Source organism: Barbus barbus (assembly GCF_936440315.1).
Source record: "Barbus barbus genome assembly, chromosome: 25".
NCBI lineage: Eukaryota > Metazoa > Chordata > Actinopteri > Cypriniformes > Cyprinidae > Barbus > Barbus barbus.
In genome coordinates, this window is record NC_136753.1 from 26,782,683 (window position 1) to 26,804,985 (window position 22,303).

Genomic DNA, 22,303 nt, shown 5'->3' on the forward strand with positions numbered 1-22,303 from the left:
GCTAATTCTCAGAGAAAATGTGAATAAATTGCTGATGAAAATATCCCAAACCAGTGACCGCCTTTGAAAGGTACTTCTTTAAAGTGTGCTACAGATTGTATCTTCTTTGACCGCCAGTGTCACTCCTCTCTATTAGCATTCGTCTCCAGCTAATTTAAATGCTAATGTATCCTAGCCTTTTCTCTGCGTGATAAAGCTAACAATCGACACTGGAGGCCTTTTTGTAGCTGAGCTATGAGGCAATTAGCTCGAATAGTATAACCATATACAGCGAGAGGATAATATTAGAAAAGTGATCTGACCGCCCTGAGAGAAAATGCAGGAAAAAAATGTAGAAAGTGAAAGAGTGCTGGGAGGGCGACAGTGAGTGGTCAGAGAATAATTTCACAGTTTTGTGGACTCCTATTGGACTGCCTGTGATAAGAGAGAAAGGTCAAAGGTGAATTCTCAAATGGACGTCACAGTAGAGGGAAAAAATAGACTCAAACATTACTATCATGAAGTCAAAGATAGGGGGCGAGAGAGAGCCATTTCCTGGTTGAGATTTCATGACTAATCATGATTAATACACATTTTGACAAAGGTCAAAATCTCAAAATTTCCAGATAACCTATGCAGAGGATAGAAGAGTTTCCTTTTATAGTTAGGATAGCAGTGCATGATTTCCAAAGATGACAGACAGACAGACATAGAATGACATAGAATGACAGATAAATAGAATGAAGGATAGAACGAACAAACAAATGATGATAGACAGGACGATATAATGATAGCCAGACAGAACAAACAAATGAATGAACGACAGACAGACAGACCATATGCTGGTCTTTTCAACGGGGTAAATACAGACAAATCTGAATAAATAACAGGGAAAGCCCATCTGGAAGTCACATAAGCGTGTATCTGCATCCATGCGGGTGTTTCAAAGCTTTTCGGTATTTCAAAGAGAAATAACTGTCCTGTAATCATAGCCGTCCTTTGCTCAGTTAAATCGGTGTATTAAATATTCAGAACCAGACAGACTGATAGACTGCATAAAAAGCCAGTGAAAAATTATTCATAATGCAGGTAACACTCACACAGGGACCCCTGGATGAAAGGAAATGTCATTTGTCACTGGCCTTTGTTCATCTCTCATAGCCTGTTGGGCATCCAACCATTAAGTAAGCTTTATTAATTTATTTATTAATTAGAGTGCTCGTAGTCTCACCGTGGTGGGCCAAAGGTGCTGCCTTACGTGTTACTTGCAGCTTAAGGGCCCAGAGAGACAAATCAGACCAGGAGAGAGAGACTTAATGAGAACAAATAGGTTGAGAATGCAAATAGTCTTTCCCTCAACTGCACTCTGCCACCAGTCACATCTCTCTGCATATTACAGCTTCAGGGCACCCTGGTGGAACCAATGTGTGTGTGTGGATGTCAGCGAGCTTTGCAAGAGCTCCTCCTGTGGTGTTACTCATTACTGAGCAGAGAAACTAGTGCTTGTGACTTTTACGCCAGATGATTTGAACACACACGTAGACGAGTGCACACATACACACACTTTCTGCTGATATTCGAGAAGCAATTAAGCTCTTCTCAGCACTGCTTCCTAACTTGATATCCTCAGTATTACCTGAACTTCTCATCACTGTGGGTCAAACACACACACACACACACACGTTTGTTTTTCTGTTATGGTAGGGATTTTCTTCTCCTGTTTATTGTTTTATACTGAGCTAAAAAAAATTATATATCCTAATCCTACCCTTAAACCCCATAGTGATTCTTTAAATAAATTAAATGTTAAAAATAAATAAAAATAAATATTAAAATAAACTTTACATTAAAAATCAGTTAAAATTACCTACAGTATGCACTGTTTATTTTTTATAATTTGTTATGTATTTTAATATTTATATAATTTATTTTATTTATGCATTGCATTTATAATTTATATTTTATTTATATATAATTATCTAAATAAATGTTAAATAAAATAAGAGAGCTGTAAAATTTTTTTGTTTACATAATATATGTATGTGTACTGTTTATTTATTATGTATATATATAAATACACACACATTCAGTATATATTTTGAAAATATTTACATGTATATGCATTTATATTATTATATTATATATAAATATTTAATATATAAACAACATATTTTCTTAAATATATACATTCATGTGTTTGTATTTATATATACACACATAATAAATATACACCGTACACACTCATATATTATGTTAACAAAATCTTTTATTTTGGATGCGATTGATCGCGATTAATCGTAAAAATATTTTTTTATAAAATATTATTACAAATTACCTAACAGTATGCAGAGAACTGTTATCTTTATTAAAAAGAATAAAACAAAAAATATAAAGTATATAAATATTTAAATTAAAATTACAATTAAATTTGATGCTATGAACAAAGTCAGTAGGTCATTAGGTCAAAAGGCCAAGTCAATAGGTCTCATAAAAAGTAGTGTTCTGTGGTTGATAGGACATTGCTATTTGGTTGCTAGGGTATTCTGTAATTCTATAATATTTTGGTGCCTTTTTCACCCATTTTTGCACGCACCTAATGTAACATCCTGAACAACATGCAAAGTTTGAGGTACCAACCATATAGACAGAATAAATGAAGTGAGATGAGTTACTAGCGGAGATTTAATATTTAGGACAGAAGTTGTTTAAATCACTAACTATGAACAATACTAACAGCACTAATGTTGACACTGGCAAACCCACTAAAATTGCGCAAACTACGTAAACACAAAGGACAAACCAACCTTGCAAAAAGCAGAACAGCAACACCAGAGCCACACGTAGTGCAGGTTCGAGACAAACGCCCGTAGGGTCAAGTGTCCAGAGCATTCATCGCAACTCTACACACACACACACGCATCGGCGTCCTTGAAACACGAGCAGTGAAATGAAAAATAAAGCAGAAAAACAAAAAGCAGGTGATCCACTTCTACAGCAGCCTGCTCTTCGCTGGTTCGTCAGCTGGCATCAAGAACATCGGTACCCTGTGGCAAATGGGGCAACGGCAGGACCACTGAGGCAGAACGAAGGTTGTGTGTGTTTTTCAGAGCATAACGGAGGTCACAGGGTGCCAGGCTGAGCTGTGTAGGTTATGATCAGTGTCAGTTGATCGAGTAAAATGCTTCCAGGGCCAGCGGGGGGAATGGTAGGGTTCCATTAGGAGCCGAGTTGCGGGCACATTTGCCCTGATCTATCATTAGCCTGACAGGCAAGACTAATCAAGTGCCGCACATACAAATGAAGATCTCCCCTGTGGCCCTCTGAAGTCTCTGGGCACGAGAGCGCGTGTGCTGGCATGCGTTTCGCACCATGCTGCTGTTGCCTAATCTCGCTGGTCAACTGCATTTCAACTAATGCTAGAAAGAACACATGCAGTCACAGGCAGATAAGTCAAAGCACTCTATAGCTTCCGTTAAAGCTGAAGCATGTCATTTCTGCTCTGCTACCACACAGACTTCCCAAACATGCCCCAGCTGCCATTGTTCAGTAAACAGGTAGTCCTGGCCTAAATTCACAACACTTCCCAAAACACAAGATCTAAAAATGTCTCTGCACATTACGGTAGGATAGAAGGAAGTATTTTAACATTGAAATAATACACACAAATATGAACATATCCAAAATAAAAAAAATTGCATATGTATAAATATATGCAAAAAAAATTAAATTATATATACACACACACACACAGGTGCATATCAACGCAGGCGATTAATTTTTTCAGTTTAACGCATACAAAATATTTAACGCAATTAATGCAGGGGTGGAGACACATATATATATACACGTAATGATATTATCATATCGTGTATGGGGTGGTGATGGCGCAGTGGATAAGACACATGCCTTTGGTGTGAGAGACCCGGGTTCGAATCCACTGTGAGACACCAATGTGTCCCTGAGCAAGACACTTAACCCCTAGTTGCTCCAGAGGCGTGCGACCTCTGACATATATATAGCAATTGTAAGTCGCTTTGGATAAAAGCGTCAGCTAAATGAATAAATGTAAATCATATAATCATTTTTTATTATTTTGTGATGTGTGCGTGTGTATATGTAATATATATATAAAAAAAAATGCTGGGTTAAATACAACCCGGCGCTGGGTAAAATATGGACGAACCAAGCGATTGGGTTGTTTAGACCCAGCGGTTGGGTTACTGCCCAGAAGGTTGGGTTAATTCAAACCATGTACATTCCTAATCTAATTTATGTTTTTATGAATTTTTGTTTATAATTATTTAATAAACTGTGAATTAAGCAAATCAGGCTGAAATAACTGAAGCTGTCTGGTCAACTAAATCGAATTTATGTATTTGTTTCAGGTTTTGGCTTCCGAAATGTTTACTTTATTACATTTAGTTTAATTTCACTTGAATTAAAAAAATACATTCATGAAATAAAATTATTTTATTTGATTATGAGCTTAAGAATTTAGTCCATAATCAAATAAAATAAACATTTTTCAACCTTTCAACCCATACTTCCTTATTTGTTATGGTTCAGGCCAGAACAAATTCTTTTTTTTCAATTTTATGGCAGTGGTTTCAAAAATCCCCATCCTGCAATTTGCAATATGCTTACAGACAGTAAGCCCTGTAAGCGTAAATACAGCCTAGAGTGCTCGGGTCGTGGGTTTTAGCTGTTAGATTGGCGCCGTGCGAATGCGTGACTCGCTGGCGTGCAACATGTCATTAGCATACGAGATCCACTTTCCCTTGTCACACTCCCTGTGCACTGTTGACAGTCTGAGGCTGAAACCAGGCGACACTTCGAGTAAACTCAATTAGTCTCCCCGCCATTATGACACACATCAAAAATAAAAGAAAATATTTACATAGCGTCTGCCATAGACCAATTACACACTGGGATGGGGAGAGGAGGAGAGCGACATTAGCATATAATTTGCATGAAGCTTTAACTTGTTTTTAACAGGTGACATTTGGATACAACTTGTACATGACAGAAGGGCAAAAGCGTGAGTTTATATGAGGGTTTGTGTGTCAGTGCAGATTTACACATGCTTTTCAATAAATTAAACCAGTCAGTGATCAGGGACGTAGGAAAGTGGAGGGACAAAAAACTTATCAGCTTGACTCATAAACCTTATTTGCGGGACATCATATTTGCACAGTAATTCAGCGAAATTGCTAACCATAGTAAAATTGGGCTTTCCATTTGGTTGTAGCCCCAAAAATGGGATTCCACTTGCATTCCAAAATTGCATTCCATCATAACACACACCAATTATAGTAGGCGTTAGGGCTGCACGATTATGACAAAAATCATAATTGTCGATTGTTCCCTTGAGATTGTAATTGCGATTATTAATAACGATTATTTTGAACAGATTTCTGCCATTGTTTGAAGCTGCATGCCATATTTTTTAATAAAATATGTATTTAAAAAAGGCTGAAAACTGAACTTTTATTGCTTTTCAATAGCATTGAGCCTGAAATGTCAACTATGCATTGGTTTGGTTTCTTCTTTAAACAAAAATAGGTCAAATTATGCATGGTATAATAATGTTATACTTAAACTAAACGAAAAAAAATAATGGTCTACTAAAGCTATATATTTCATTTACAATTAAACAGATGAAATTTAGTGCGTGATCGCGACTGGTCACTGTAAGAAACGCATACGCTCTAAGCTCGCGATGAGCTGTTTTCTTTTGAGGCGAGTGGATAAAAGGTCAGTGTGGTGCGCAGTTCAAACGAGTACCGCTATTTTGTTCCGCTTTTGACACGTTTGGTGTTTAACATATCTATCATGCACAACTGAGTGACAATGACTATCAGTTAGACAAAATGTCTTTTATCCAGTGTGTTTGAGTTTGTTAAACCCCACGCTGCAAACACCTCTGAAGCGCACAGAATAATGCAAGTGGGCATTTTTAATTGCTTATTTATTTATAGGTTATGTAATCGCGGCTTTGAACGATTATGTAATCGTGGCATCCATAATCGTAATCGCGATTAGAAATTCGATTAATTGTGCAGCCCTAGTAGGCGTTACAAAAAACAAGCAGAAAATCCCACATTTCTTTACACCTGGTCTTATCACTGTCTAGGCAAAACAATTGAGATATCAGCCAGATCTCATTTTTGGTTTTTCTTTCTTGGCTAACTCTATCTGTACTTTATGACAGATCATCACTGCATACACCAGCAAGAATGAATAAAGATATATTAAATATAATGGGTTATAGCTTTATGACAATCATCCAGCAATATTGCAATGTACAGCAAACACAGAACTAATAATAAAGCTCTGAGACTACGATACTGACTCTGCTCATAAAGAGAGGACATCCCCCCACACACACACACACACACACACTGTGTCTGCAGAAATAGTGTCCTTGATACAATGTTACAATTGCATATAGTGTGGGATCAAGCACCATTACAAGGACAACGGACATTTATAATGTCACTGTGTCATTTATGAGCTGCGAAGAGGGACAAACGATATAGGTTTTATTAAAGGTTTATATAAAATTCTGTCCAATACTAAATGTCTGCAGAGAGACCTGCTATCTTGCATTCAAAACCTGTGCCAACTTCACCACCACACTGCTAGAGTGTAGTGAATGGTTGCCAGGGTGTTGCTATGTCTTTGCTAAGATGTTCTGATGGTTGTTATGTGGTTGCTTAGGTGATTTAAACGTTGTATGTTCAAAACTGGCTTTCCAAAGCTTTTAAGTGAAACAAAAACATACAGCATGACCAAATACAGCTTTATCAACAACAACAAAAATATTAATTAAGCAGTACTGAAATATCACTATTCTCTCTTTTCGCTCAAAAAATCCTCACTAACTCAAGAGCTACAGGTTTGAATCCGTAAGATGAATCCAGCCTTAGACTTGTGGGTTTGTACAAAGAGGTTGACAAGCAAGCACCACAAATAATATAGGAATTACGCTTATGTTTAAAAAGATTGATGTTTTCCTCTTTATTCCCCCCGCCCGCCTGCCTTCTCATTCACTTTATATCCTCAGCTTTTTCACATAACATATTTACAGTCCCAATGAAGAAGAGTTAGCCATTATAGCGGCTGGAAGCCTGGCGCGCTAAAGCTTCATCAAATAAACCGCAGGTATGAAAAGACTATAATGATGATAAATCAACTAATGGCTGGGGGGTATTGACTAGACGCAGGTGCACACGAGGCCAGTGAAAGAAAGAGAAGTGATAGATGATATGGCGGATAGAGACAGAATGCAGGTCTGATGGGGGCAAATTACGACTAATGGTATTTTAGTTTTCTTTCCCACCTGATTCTATGTCTATTTCACTGGACAGTATAACTCAACCTCGGTCTCTAATAGACTGCAGAGAGAGCCAAGAGGAACAGCACACAAGGCAAGAAATGTACATTCTCAGAATATCACATTTTTCTGAGAATATATGAACCAAACTGATCATTTCAAGGGAATTACGGATCATTGATCAAACTGAGCAAAATCTGTCAATCTAATATTTGTTAGCGCTCTGGAAAGGGCTGGACCAATGACCCTGTCAAATGTAAAGGTGAAATGTGCCATTTTTTGCTACTAGTGTCTCCAAATGGAATTTTCAAAAATTAATTCTGGTTTTTAAACCATTTTAAACACCACTTCCATCCCGTCTTACAAGAAAATGACAACAAACATAGGTTATAGTCATTTACAATTGTGGTTTGCACATGCAATATTATACATGAGCAGAATGTATTTTAACCTAAAAACAAATCTGGTGTATTTGATGGTATTAAGATTTTTTTTAACTACAATATTATGATTTTTTTTTTTCTCACAAACCCAAGTGGGTTGCTACAGTAACGTTTTGCATGCAGTCTTAAAGGGTTAGTTCACCCAAAAATTAAAATTAGTCCATTTTTTATTCACCCTCAAGGCATCCTAGGTGTATTGAAGTATATTGATATATTGTATACAGGGCCAGATTTACCTTATATTGTGACATTTTTACCTTATTTTGTGACATTCAGAAATTGTGGCTGTCAGCTGGAAACCTCCTATTGGTAGCTGGTATTGTGGCTTTATTGTATACAGATACATTTATATAAATGGTAACACTTCACAATAAGGTTAATTAGTTAACATTAGTTAACTAGTGTAGTTAACAAACTAAGAATGAACAATACGTCTGCAGCATTTAATAATGTTAATTTCAACATTTACTAATGCATTATTACAGTTTTTCGTTTTGGTGCATTTCTCAGATCAAAAATTAAATTCTCAAAACTACTTGTTCAACCTCCACATCATCTTCTCACTTGTGTGCATATCATAAAAGCAGTTTCCCATTCTTTTGAACAAGTTGCATTTGCTTAGGTACCATAATGCAACTGATTATGTACATTTGTCTGCAGTTTCCTACATGTTATGTTGCTTAAAATGTATTATATAGTTCTCTGTGCAATAGTCTTACCCTCCAAAACATCTAGTCATTAGTTCATCGTATAAGTCATTAAATGCAAAATGGTTGATCTAGTTGTCATAAACTGTCAAGCATATTTTCTACACATTTCTATTAGTGTTTTTGTAAATTAGCCATGGATTGTGCAGGTGAATCTTGACTTTCACTAATGAAGAGAATGTAGATCAACCAATGATAAACCAGTTTCAGTTCACTTCAGTTCCAATGATAAACCAAATTCCTCATACAATGCTGCATGCAAAAGCAAAGCTCTGTCTGTTTGCCTTTCTAATTTTGTATTTTTGCCTTTGTAACAGAAAAGCAAAAGAAATATGGGCACAATGACATTGTATTTTTTACACTAGTAAAAATTTAACTGTAAATCCTATCCAGTCTCTTTCAATCAATATCCCCACAGAGTAATGTGTAAATTCTCACTTTTGAAATGGATATATGGCATACTGTAAGAAGTGCTGCCTTCTGCATTTCAGTACAGTAACTGTCATCCAAACTGTTGCCATAGTTTACATCAGGTAATACTAACAGAGTTCACTGTTATATTGACAACATGACTAAGCATTTGACTATCTTTTTTTTAACAATGACACAAGGACTTTTCATTCTGATGGCACTGATATGTTCATTGACATTAAAACATACTTTTGAGAGATGAACTAAAGATTTTGACAAAGTTACAGCTAGGCTTTTGCAGGTAATCCATTGTACAAATTGTTTTGAGAAATGCACATGTAAAATCAAAAGTTGTGTTTGTTAACATTAGTTAATGCACTGAACTAAAATGAACTACCAATGAATGACTATATTTTCATTAACATTAACAATGCTGAATAAATACTATAATTGAGTATTTATTTATTCCCCCCACGGCAAAACACCAGCAGCATTCATCATAGTCTGCCATCTTCATGCTGATACAGAACATTAATAGCTTTAGCAAGCGTCTTAACCAGGGAGTACAAAACAACCCTCTGCAAATACTTTTGAAATCATTTAAAATCACTTTCAAACATACTGCCGTCTTTTTTTAAAAATCTTTCACATATAACCTATAAAATATAAAAGAGAAAGTTGTGCAAACTAGTGCACCTTCAAAACTCAAAGACCCTGAGATATGGATCACTCTCAGTGCTCCTATTAATAGCCCTAACATGTTGGTTGCTTTTAGATTGGGTACATTGGCATACAAATACAAGGATCGACTATAATGCATTCAAAGTGTATTTTAAGCTTCACCACAGCTTCGAAAATAAAATATCTAGACAAAGATGGCATCTCAACAAGCCACATTTAAAGAAAAACTCTTTATTAAAGCACTAAAGAAGACCTTGTGTTATGCAAAATAGAATTGTCTCACTAGAATTGTTACCTTATGCTTAAGGCTAAACAAAACCCTAAATAGAGTTCAAGCACTCAGAAAGCTCTAATTTCAAACCCCGAGCAAACCTCCCAGCTCAATGGCACTGCGTCCCAGAGTGAGTCAATGAATTCCCAGAGCCATTTCCAGGTACTTGCACGAGTAAGGTCAAACTATTTGAGTAAAACCTTATATAAAACTATATAAAAACTACATGTACACATAGACACTATATATAGGGCCTACTTAAAAATTTGAATAGAAAAATGTCTGGATTTTCAAGTTCAACTGAACAAGGACCAGAATTCCATGTAATTCCACCCAATTCCACAAGTGGTCTAACACTCAGCTATTTCAAATAATGAGGGGTGCTTTGCTGGATTTAGGTCAAAAGTCATAATTTTAATACTTCACATTAGCAGCAATCAAGGCAAACATTCTACACAAAGGAGCTCCTGTTGGGTTCTGGCATCTCGCGGTCATGTCGAAAGCGTAACTCATCCATCATTTTTACGATGGCTTTGGTTTTCACATAATTAATGGCCGTCAGCAGGAGTAAATGTGCGAAGATGAAAGAATGGGAAAACATTCAAATTAACACTGTCACTTTGAACAATGGCGAGCCGGAAAAGACGATTGCATTCGCATTCGTGGGAGATGAAGTAGCCACCAGAAAATGAGAAAAGCAGAGCATTTATCTTAAAGCACAGGCTAAATCGATGTATGAACATCGGAGTACACCTTGAAAACAACGCAATGCATCTGAAAGTCACACATTTTGCTGACATTTTTAATATTTATTTTAATATGATTATGTACAGATTCATGATTCAATGAGAATCTGGGGGAGCCAGAGCATGACACAGGATGAGCTATGGATGTATAATATATAAAGAGGGTTTGAGTTAAAAAGCACATAGTTCAGAATAGTTTGTATATGTATATATATATATTGCATGCATAATTTGCATTTAAAAAAGGTTGCAAAAAGTTACACTTTCCACCTTGTAACTGTTCTTCATTATCTAGTTTGTTGCTCACAATACATTTCAAACACTGCAAAAGAGTGTGCACCACTTTCTTTTTCTCATTTAAAACCTTTTACTATAGCCTCCCCAAATCCTTTAACACACGGTTCTAGAGGAAGACCTTTTCACAACGTCCAAATAATGCACCAAAGCGTGAATCCACTCCTGCAAATCGCCATTAACCACACCAATTAAAAGCGTTTTTAATCTTCCACTTGGGAACAAAGCCTCCCTCTCGAATAGCCAAAAGTATGTGTTGGATGTCCACCACAGCCCTTAAAGGTTAATGGTGTCTCTAGAGAAGGAAATGTAAGGAGAATGAATGCGTGTGGGGTCTTGTTACTCGTCTCTCCCTTCTCTTGACTTCTGACAGAGCCCTGACATAAGAGCTGCCCAGTTCATTATGTTTGAGTCACTGCGCTCTGCAAATATTCCTGCCCTTGCTATCTTCCTCGTCTTTTTTGTCTTGCACTCACTATACTGTTTATACAAGGAATTAAAGTCCACATGAACCAGCAGTCACAGCCCCGTAATGTGACATATTTCAGAGTGAAGTAGGTTATTATATTACGGAAAAAATATGTAGCAAAAAGTGATTATTTTGATAAAGGATTGTAAGTTGGTAAGTTCTTGCAAATATGAATCCTGCTGGATTGAACAACAGGTGGATGAAAAGGCCAAGCAGCAGCAGCTGTTTTTAGACTCTGAGAAGCAGCTTGAGTGAAACAATGACACAGTAAAACAAACCGCAGTACAAAAGCACAGAACTTTCAGTGCAGAGCTGGATCAGCCAATTAATGGCACTTCATCTCATTACATTTGCCCACACGTTTCCGTCTGTGGAGCAACTGCGTGGTGCGGGGCAAAATGTGGCAGACTGTCGAGTTTCTAATGGCTAATGAGGGGACTCGGATGAGCAGTGATTTACGAGGGTCAGATTTGATCTCATGAGTCTGGATAGCTAAGGTTGTTCATTTATTATCTTATTTATTAGATTGACAGGATTATTGTGTGTACACACCAAAAGTGATGTTAAAATACTTTATTCTCCCATAATTTAAGGTCAGGATGGTCAGATAGTTTTCAGCAAACAACTTGTAGCTTAATGAGTTTGATTAGTATATTTGTCTACCATTTTTTGCACATTAATTCATTAATTTAAGTTACACATGTAATATATATATTAGTGCTGGGAGGTATGACCAAAAATTTATATCATGGTATTTTTCAAAATTTTACCTTTTTTTTTCTGCATGAAGGGGTGTTATCCACATTTTCTAGTGACTGAGTGAAGAAATACTGCAGTAGACGGACTTAAAATGCCCTATTTTACGGTCATGATGAGTGAATATTGTAGAAATATTCCACACTATTATAGTGATTAAACATGACCCATTAATAGCCTACATTACACAGGAGTCACTCTCATTTATGATCGCGACATCGTCTGATAAAATCAACATGCATCTACACTAAAGAGCGGCTATGCGGTGGTTTTGGCTATATTTGTCTCATGTAGCTGCCTGTGTCTGAGTAACAAACTATAAAAAAATAAATAAAAAAAGTGCATAATATTAACAGACGAAATATGCTCATATTTATTATTCCAAACAGTCAGTAAGCGACATCGACAGGTGCTTGGGAACGCCGTTTTGTATTAATTTATTGACGAGTCTGGTGCGGCCAGCTGAATGCGCTGCTTCTCTGCCGCTCACTGCACAAAACAGACGCCGAGTGAGGCGACACTGCGCCGGGACAGTCAGACCTCGCGTTCGCGGGGCAGTACTGGAGACATCTTCCAAATGAACCATAGCTAAGGTATCCAGAAAGGTTGCTAGGTTTGTCAGTATGTATATTCTGTGGAAAAAGTTAGCTAAAAGGGTCTGGAAGTTGCTGAATAGTGCTATAGTCACGCTCGTGTGTGTGAGAGACGCGGGAGCTGATGGCAGCAGGCGGTAGATATTTGTGGCGGTCATGTGGATATTGTGGATAAGTTCTTCTGTGTCATCATGTTCTACTAGCGCTACAGCTTCAGTTAACTTTCACGCTTAGTAACAAACACAGCTGTTCCCTCAGCACCAGTGCAACAGTGAAAAGAAACCCCTCTTAAACGGTGTCGCATTCCGAACGTTGTTTAAATGACATACTGTATTGCGGGATTTTAAAAATTCATATCATAAGATAAATAAATACCGCTATTAGGTATGAACTGGTATACCGCCCAGCAATAATATATATATATATATATATGCATTTTAAATGCATAAATATTTGTTACTTTTCAATAAAATCTTTGCATTAATAAATGATAAATGTAAATAAACACACTCAAAAGACAAACGTTGCAGAGATCTTCACTAGTCAGCTACTAAACTGAGGGATAAAGCCTCGTTCAAAGAGATAAATGAAGAAACAGCTGGATTTTGTATAATTACCACATAAAGAAATGAACAGCCTGACCAAAATGGGGTCCTTCAACACCTTTCCAACGCTATTCAAATTAAGATTCACTTACAACCACACGCAATCTGTCTTCATAATAACAAATTTAATTATCAATTAATCAAATCTAAACTCACATTCAAGACACTCTCCATCTCAATCCAATTAGACTGAATTTATTGATGGATTCATTGATGGCAATTACTGCGCATGTGTGTGTGCATACATCTGTGCAGGTTTCTTTGAGTTTGTTCCTCTCCATGAGAGAACTGTAGAGTAAACAGAAGGACAGGATATTTCTCAATGCCAGACATATGATGTTTGCTCAGCTCTCCAGATCTGCACCATATGAATCATTCTGCCAACACCTTCCTCTTTCTCCCTCTCATCCACCTCTTGAATAACCCTCTGCCAGAAAACGTTAGCCTTATCCTTTTTATCTCAACCCCTCCATCCCTCATTCCCTCTCTGAGGAACATCTACGCCCGATTCAATTCAATCCTGCTTACAAACAGTGAGTTTCTGCTGTGATCAAGTCCTCCTGGGAAGTTCGCACTTACAAGCTCAGAAGTCATAAAAGCATTGTGCATTTTTTCCTTTTACCCATACTGACAACAAAGAAACCTTTTTAGCACTACTGCAACAAAATAAAGAGCAAAGGATGCTCATTAGATTTGTAATTGATGGATTATCTGTGCATTTTATGCTGCTGTTGAGAATGATGGTAAATGTAGTTTGGTCACACAAGCCTGGCGCCTCATAAACCGGCTAAATACTAGTGGCAAGCTTTATTGCGGTTCTTCATCAGCAGTACAACACACAGAACACGTGCAAACTATATTATACCATAAACATTGACAATTACAACGTATTATAACCAATAACAATTTCTTTCCACAGTCATTGTTTAACTGTAAACACAGATGCAAAACAGAAACGTATGATTTTATGATGTCGTTCAGCATTACAGCCCTGCTAAAAGTGCAACAACATACATTGTCACCATTGGTTACATACATTTATAAGACAAATAGTTCCAGTCCTGAATGCTGATTGGTTAAAATAATATTCCAAGTATTCTAAAAACCCAATATAGTAACAACTGTGACAGAACTGTGAATGAAGTTCTTAACAATGTATATTAGTACTCAAAAATTAAGTTGATATATTTACAGTAGGAAATTTAATGAAAATTAATAATACAGTCGTTAATAATAATAATAATAATACATTTAATTAATACAGTAGGAAATGTCATGAAGACATTTTAAATGTCTTCATGTAACATGATCTTTACTTAATGTCCTAATGATTTTTGGCATAAAATAAAAATCAATAATTTTGACCCATACAATGTATTTTTGGCTATTGCTACAAATTTACCCCAGCGACTTAAGACTGATTTTGTGGTCCAGGGTCACAAATGTAATTGGAAGGGAAAGTAAGATTCATATATATATGAATCCCATTTCTTAAATAAGTCTGTTCTGAGATTCCTGTCAGAATGACGTAGTTCTGCTCCCACGATAGTTGATTGACAAGGCCGTCTTACCTTAGACCCGCCCTGAGTGAGCTGTCCGCCATTGTGTCGACTCCGGTGCAGGGGAAGACAACAATGTCTCCGATTAAGCGATTGAGGTGTTTTGTTGTTGAATGCAATAATGAATATAGCAGTCGTCATTTACTCCCGACATCTGAGCAACTGAAGATGCAGAGGATTAACGTTACTTTCGCTTTGAAGGGAATGAGCCGATCTCCAATCTGCTTAAATGTGTCTATGTTTGCATGAATCCTTCGTGATTCAGCTTCATCTACAGAAGAAGTGAGTATAAGGGTTTTTTTAATGAATCTTTACAAATCGCCTTTCCCAATAATGTGCTAGTTAGCAAGTTCCGCGGCTGAAGTTTACAGTCTGCTCGTCACTCCATGGAAGAGAGGGGAGGAGTCAGCAGAGCTCATTAGCATTTAAAGGAACATTGACTAGAATGGCCCGCTGAAAACAGAGCTGATTTTGACAGGGTAAAATGGTGTTTTTTACACTTCCATTGAGAAATTTTAACCAAAGTATGATATAGATAGACTTTTCATTAAGACCCTATAGAATCATATAAACTTGTGGAAAATGGGCATCCGATGACCCCTTTAATGAAAACATTTTACTTTTATTAGCAATAAAACACTCAAGGCCATGTTATATTGTAATTGTACACATTGCAGGCACCTCATTACGTGTATATCCACAATACTGCACATCATCATGTACGTAATTGCATAATTCTTCATTAAAAAAAATAACAGTTACACATCTGAAGTCTAATTTTAAGAGACATTTTTATGAGCCCAAAATAAGTCAAGCTGTGACAAGACATCAATTACAGCAGGCATTTTTCTAAACTCACTGACAACATAATATGGTGAAAGAACTATTATTGCAATTATTAATATTATTAACAATACCCTTTCTATGATTCACTCTGTGCCTAATGACACCTCTTAACTTTAGTGATAATTATAAAGCATCTTTTGATTTCTTTCCTGTCTCTCTCCCTCCTCTCTTTTTTGATTTGGTTTAAGTGGGAATCTCTTAGCATGCTTTCTTTGAGACACTTACAGCCGTGAATAGAAATCCATCCACTGCTTGTACTCAGGACAGAGAGGTGTAAGGTGTCACATTCAAATGAGTCCCTTGCTGTTTTTGTCCAAAGCTCTTTATTGCTCTATTGATTCTGAGAGCGTTGCGATGGCAGCCCTGAACGGAGACTGACAGTGATTTGATGGGGCGTCAAATGAGCCTGTGTCTCTTTAATGATGCTGTAATTGAGCCTCACATGCTACGGCAACAAAACAGCTCAATCTCCAACCCACACAGAGGTGAATAAAAACAACAACGGGCCAGATAGTTCATTCCATCCAAAAATATTTTAAGCAAGTGCCGTAATTTATCAAATGTTGAGCAGTTGCAAAGTGGTTAACATTTCAAAACATCTCATATCAGTGAATACTTCACATTGTGTCCTAATGCACAATGCAACTATATATAAAACATGATTTTCTCTCTCTCTCATTTTAACATATATCTTTAGCTGTAGTAGTTCTGTGGTACTTTTTTGTTGGGATTTTTTTTTCTCATTACAATTTCCTCACTCTTCCTGTCTCTCTTTGACATTGTCTCTTTTTTTCTCCCACAGGAGCAGTGTCTCTTTCGACCTCTCTCTCTTTCTTTCTCCTCTTAAACTCTCATGAATCTTTCAGAGAGAGAATGTCTGTAAATCCGGCCTTGCACACACAGTAGAAAAAAATATAATTACTTTTTATCACACATTAAATCCCATGACACCCTGGACATCAGAGAGGGTCCTTCTGCCTATCCTGAATGAGCATGACCCTGCTGGAGAGTGCTGACTGAAGGGGAACGGATGTTTATGCCCTGGAGAAATGGATGAAAGAAGAGTGGAAGATCTCGCTTTCATGTACTCTCTTGGCATAAGACTAGATCAGAGTCACATGCTTAATTTAACGTCAATGACATTATATAAAAAAACTTATCTGAGAAAGAGATGCATGTTAAAAAAGACCAAATTATAATTAGGTAGGCTGGAACTTCATTGTATCCATATGAAATTAATTAAATAAAAAAAATCTCTATATGACAGGTGGTGACCAGCAAACCCTCTTATTATATATATATGTGTGTGTGTGTGTGTGTGTATGATTACATGATTCACTTTCACTGTATGAGAAAGCAACTTTGTTTTCCACAAAAAAGTCTTTCACGGGGAAAATGTGGCTTGAGCAACATCAAATAGATGAAGCGGGTAGACTTCTCCTTTTTGGGTGAACTACCACTTTAAATACTGACTAAGTGTGGCTCCGAATAACTCCTTGGATATTAAACATGGCTGCTCCAGAGGTTTTTGCTCTCTGTACAGTACGAGGAGGAGACATCTCATTTATAGTGGACTTGGCCCACACTCCAGTATTGAGCTGTCATTTAGTCAGCCAAATAGAATAAGTGGGGAGGATTAGACCAGCACAGTCATGCAGATAACACCTCTGACAGTCTTCCTTTCTCTCTCGCTCTCGCTCGAATACTAAACAGGCCGCTGAGTGACAGCTTGTCAGAGGGCAAGAGTGGAGCGCTAAAACCTGGCAACCCAAGAGCAGGGCGATAACAAGCAGGTCAAAGAAAACAATTACCGCCCTGGCGCTTTCTAATGGACACACGGGAAATAATCATGTTCCTCTGTGTCTGTCTGTGTGTGTGTGTGTGTGTGTGTGTGTGTGTCTATCTGTGTGTGTGTGTGTGAAATCCATTATGTCCCGACAGCCCTTGCAAAGTCATTTGTTGGTCCTCTCATGTCTCATTTTTTCGTCCATTTCAAGTGTTGTTTTCCCCCTTTACCTCCTTGCTCTTTTCTGTCTATCAGTTGCGGCTCTCAGCGTTTCATTTCTCCCGGATTTCTCGCATTGTTATTCCACCCCCTCAGACAGGCTCTCCATCTCGGTCTAGAGCGGCAATCACAACAAAACAGGAAGCAGTCACAGTAAGGCAACTCGTTTTGTTTCCATAAAAGTTGCGACGGAGTGAGGCTTTCAGACTCGCCTGCTCATTTAGCCCTGGCAGCCTCGGCGAGAATTCACTCACTCAATATGTGGTGGTTACTCTCAATGAAGTTAAAACTCTTTTTCTTTCCTTTTAAGTTTCGTTTGGCATTCGTTTCCATTTTACTCAGGAGGTTTTTTTACTACTTTTTACTCTTGTTTGACTCAGAGAGAGATGGTGTTACAGCACGGGGCAGCCATTAGACATGGGTGAAGTGTCTCATTCAAGGGCTCAGACAAAGTGGTTGGAGAAGGAATGAGCTTTCTGTTCATTATAAGGAGTTTTTACCCACTGGACCGTGCATTCAAGGCTCATCTCTACCATTTCTAATGTGTGCAAATCAGAGTGTTGGCAAACATTCAAAAATATAACACGCTGAGGAAGTAGACAGTGTTGGTGTAGACATAATTATGAATCTTCTGCAAATTTTTCAGTCAATTCAAATATTAAGACAAATGTTGTCAAATGCAATCAATGTTAAATTTCTGAATACACGTTCCCTGTCTTAATGTGAACATTGATAAGCACTCTTTATTACAAAAGAAAAAAATCATTAAAATGTCCACCTTTAATATTACTTTACTTTTCAACTGACATTCAGCTGCCATCTACCACAGATATTCTTACTAAATATTTTACACAGAATGACAATGTATTATCTCATATTAAATTGCATATTTATTTTATTATATATATAAGAATGAATGAAAAATATTTATGACCTATACTTGATCTATACTTGAGGGTTGCATAAAAACAATGGATCTTAAGAATTTTTAAAATAATAATCATATGACTGCATATGAATTTATAAACATATATACAATCCATTCAAAGCAAGAGGGATAAATGCATAAAATAATAAGTCAATGCAATAAGTGAATCCCTCAACTACAGCAGTAAACACTCAAAGAAACAGTCAGGCCTTCAGAAAGACATAGTAAAGGGAAAGATGAACAGAATATATTAGAAAAGAAGCAAGAGTGCGCAAAAAGAGGTATATATATGAATTCCTAAACGCCTCAGGCTCAAGGATATAAAAATTAATCTAGAAGCCCTAAGAAACTCACACTGGGTGAACTGGATTATCCAGTAGTCTGGCAGTTTCTGGATTAGCTATTAGTCTGGCAGTGTGCGGATGATAAGAGACTTCACTGAGCTGCAAATGAGTAGCTGTCAGAGAGCAGGAGACAGACAGAGAGAGAGAGGGAGACAAATCCACAGCTCCCTCAGGGTATATGATCTCTCATTAGTTTTAATTAATCATTCTTATTAATAATAGGCGTCTCCTCGCAACCTCAATGAAATTAAAAATTGTGCCAGGCAAATAAAAAAAAAAAAACTGACGCGTCTGAGTTAGATAAACTAACTTGGCCCTGCAATAAATTACTATGCCGCTGCTAAAACAGACAGGGCCTGGGGATAAATTTACATGGGTGGGCTGCCTCACTGCCTAGCTCTGGTGAATAAACTTAGGCTATATCACAGAAACATAGAGGGCCCTCTTCTTTACAGGGCCCAAGAAACTTTCCAGATGGTTTTTTTTTTGGCTACAACTGAATTATTTCTTTTGTTCTGTAAATCCTTTTTGCTATCTAAATGGTGACGTTAAACAGCCTAAAATAATTAAAAACTACATTACAGAAAGAAAGCTCCATTCTCAAACAAGCTTACGTTATCATTAACAAAAAGAGCGGCAAAAAGTACAATCGTAATACGATGCTATTCTTTGAAGTACATTTAAATACTGAGGTAATGCCTTGGTACTTGAATACAGTACCAAAATATACACTACTAGTCAAAAGTTTGGACACACTTTTCTCTTGTTTCTGATCTTAAAGTAATTTCAGGCAAGCAGAAGCTTTATACAAAATGTTTTTAAGACGAAACAAATACGTTTGAATTTGACTTTTTTTTTCTATTTATAAAAAAAAAAAAAAAAAAAGATACATGCATATCATTTTTTTTTTTTTTTTTTTGTAAAGAAAAAGCAGTCTACAAGTGTCCAACATACAAGGGAATTATTCAATAGTGTTTAAATATGCAATATAAAATGTAACACTTTTTGCAGAAATTTTGGAACACTACGAGAAATTACACAAAAAATATTGTTTTGATTGTTCTAAAATGGGCAAAATAGTCATAATAAAAATGAGAAAGTGAGAAGGTGTATCCAAACCTTTAACCTGGTAGCGTATATCAAAGTATCATAGTAGTACCATCTCATACCATGGTACATCACCACAGAAGTTCATACTCTCATCACACAAAGACAGATAACTTTTACAGAGAAGACAGTTCTGAAAGCATGACATCTTATCTTATGATAGGAAGATGACAAGAAACGCTGAGAGTCAGACATGTCAGGTCTTCCCTCTTTGTCTCTCTGCTGCCAGCTGAAGATATTCAATTAAGTGCCAAATTAAAATCTTTCAGTGGGATAACTGCCACTTTTAAATCAATTACAGCACAATCAACCGCTTCGCCCATAGGCATAAAACATGTAGACTTACTGCACCAGTTGCACACCAAAACAGCTTTTAAATGAAGTAAACAAAGTATAAGAGACATCCATCAATATCTGGAATGTGATAGAAGCATTTAGTCTCATTTTCCCTGAGGCTCTCATGGTAGTGGAATTAGACAGGCCTATATATCAAAGTATCATGGTTTTACTATCATGGCACTAAATGACCTCCATACTCCCATGCCATAGAATGTAAATGCTGCTTCAAAGAATACTACAGTACCACCATAGAACCACATCCAAAAAAGATGTACTTTTTTTGTTAGTGTCTTTTTAGGTTGATAGCCGTGCTTTCATTTCCTCAGACTGGTGAATAAAGATAGGCCTATACTTGTCAAGCTGTTCACTGAAGCACAGAGAAAGTCTTGTTGGCCCTGCCAAAATTACAAGCAAAGATAGAATGGAACACAAATTATCCTCGCGACAAGAGCCAGGCTACAGACGTGACACTAAAAGCAATTTTAAAACACTGGTCTGGGGGCTTACTAAATGAACATGTTAAGCCACGAAAGATATAACAGAAGCACATCGTATTTGCTCAACAGGTCAACAGCACATGAGATGTGTCAAACAAACAAAGCCTGCAGATATTTCTGCAAGTCCTGTGAAATTATCCTGGTTTTAGTAAATCAAGGCCAAGGAGTAAATTAGTGAACTCTATGTTAATGTGTGTCCATTGTGGTTGTCTGTTGATTAACTGTTAGTCTTTAGCACACAGACCTCAAGCCAAAAGCTGAAATGCACTTATTAAACAATGCAATGGTGATAATTAATAAACCTAATTAATAAAGAGCATAATTAAACATTTATGCTTAATAAACTACTGATTAAAATATTTCTGTTCTGTTTTTTAATTATTCATTACACATAATGTGGAAAAATCCCCATTGTTATATCAACACCTTTGTTTCCATCCAATTTATTACATATCTGCCATTGTTCTTAATTGTAAGATTTCTCAGAGATTCAGCTCAATTGTCTACATCTGTAATTAATTTCACAGTCAACAAGTGTAAGAAACTCATCACTTTAATTAAATTTAAGGCATCAATTAAGTTTTAATACAATACTTCTTGGTTTTGTTTAAGCATTTAAACAGCTATTTAAAAATTAATTGACTTTTCTAATATTTCAGGTAAAATAAAAATAGTTCTCCCTTTTGTCTTATAGGCTATAAGTTCTTCTAAACGCATGTGAAAACTTGCTTGGTTCTGTTCAGAAATCCGCTTTATCAATAAGCTATAGGTCTATCATTATTGTTATAATCTTGGGTTATTTACAAAAAAAGAAAATATGCTTTTCAAAAAAAAATATTTATGATATACTAAACAAAAGAAACGGATCGATCTTTCCTGTTCTCGGACAATTTCTCAGCGACCCACGGTTCAAGCAGGGATGCTGTGGTTGAGGGTTTGGATGCGCCCAGAGCGCCACCCTGCGGCGGAGAGATGAACTGCAGTCATTTCACAGCGGCGCGCACACGGTGACCGAGTCCCAGACTATTTTCAGATCTAATCTCCGTGCTCAACAGTTCCCCAAACCGATCGCTGACAGACGCAAAAATATACAATTAATTATCCCAGTCACAAGTACAAATAGCTCTTAATTATGAGCGCACTGAGTATGTATTATTGACTGAGAAACTTTTCTTAATCCAGTCTGAAGTGTCATTTATAAATATACAGCTTGAGCCTTAACACATAGTAATTGCAAATATAATATATATAGGCTATAATAATATAATAAAATATTTTAAAGAGGACAACAGTCATCTTTCAGGTTAAAATGAGATAGACTCGTCTCCACATGAAAGAACTGAAGTAAATAACGATACAGATCCTTCATTAAAAGGCAGGCTATGAT

General features: G+C 36.8%; 1 protein-coding gene across 1 annotated transcript in view; it reads right to left on the bottom strand.

Moving 5' to 3' along the window:
• The window catches only part of LOC306844805 (receptor-type tyrosine-protein phosphatase T-like), a gene marked incomplete at its 5' end in the record, with an annotated part of 223,783 nt that overhangs the window by 201,190 nt on the left and 290 nt on the right, over positions 1 to 22,303 (bottom strand). The gene's annotated exons all lie outside the window — the stretch shown is intronic.